This window comes from Penaeus vannamei, chromosome 15 (assembly GCF_042767895.1).
Source record: "Penaeus vannamei isolate JL-2024 chromosome 15, ASM4276789v1, whole genome shotgun sequence".
NCBI classification, from domain to species: domain Eukaryota; kingdom Metazoa; phylum Arthropoda; class Malacostraca; order Decapoda; family Penaeidae; genus Penaeus; species Penaeus vannamei.
Window position 1 is genome coordinate 1,440,853 of NC_091563.1, and position 1,271 is coordinate 1,442,123.

Here is a 1,271-nt window from a genome sequence, read left to right on the forward strand (position 1 = left end):
CCACTTACATCTTTCAATTTGTCGTGAATGATTCCTAAAAGACGTTTTGAAATGACAAAATGATAACACAAATGATAAAACAAGAAAAAGAAAAGAAAAAAAGAAAAGAGGAAACTCGTTAGCATTTTAGAAACGATAAGCAATGAGACACTTTGTACTAAAGACAACGTAATTCTGAATAACATTGAGGAAGAGCACAGCAACAATAATGTAAGAAATAATCATGGAGAGCAGAATATGCATCCAGAAATTATATGCCTGAAATCTAATGTGCTGAAATTCAGAGGTGACGAAAACAATGAACAAAGTTTAGCGACCTTAACCTTAAGAGTTACTTCTCAATACTAATTATGCCACCTCAGACCTAACAAAGACAAAAATCTGCCCATGAGATGATCACGCATTTTTTCAGTCTTGCAAAAGAGAAGATGAAGAAAGACAGTAGGAACAAAAGAAAGGAAGGAATTAAAATAAGACCCCAAAAAGATATGTTGCACTATCATTACTCATACACAAGCATTCTGAAATAAAATTACATCAATATATGGAGAATATTTTGAATATCATTAATATAATGAAGAGACTGAGATAATCAAGAAAAAAAATCTCAACCTCAATTCGTACACTGTAAACCGGGAAATGCTCTCGTTACCTTACGGGAATGCGTGCATGTCATGATATATTTCCCAACGGATTTTCAAAATCATATCCTGGTTTACAATATAAAAGTATGCATCTTTTTTATATACAAATATAAATATGATATCTTATATATGTATACATTCATATACATATGTATGCATGTATATGTATGCATGGATGTGTATATATAAATACAGTATATGTAAATATATATACACACATGTATATATATATATATATATATATATATATATATATATATATATATATATATATATATATATATATATATATATATAATTGCACAAGGACAAGTTTCATTACCTACCAACCTATGGGTTTTCATATAATCTAATAAAATATATCATCTGAATTCTCTTATAACAGTTATTTGACTTCTAAAAAAGACATCTTAATAAATGATGAAAAAAAAAGAAAGAATAAAAAAAAAATAAAAAGCTAAAAAAAGGAGAAAAATTCTTTTCCCCTCGAAATCATCTCCATCGCAATCCTTAGGCCTCGTCCTCGATGTCCGACCAGGAGAACTGACTATGGCCCATGTTATCAAAGTGGTGCTGGAAGTGAGGGTCTTCGTTGGACATTTTCTTGAAGCGCTGATGGAGGAGGCT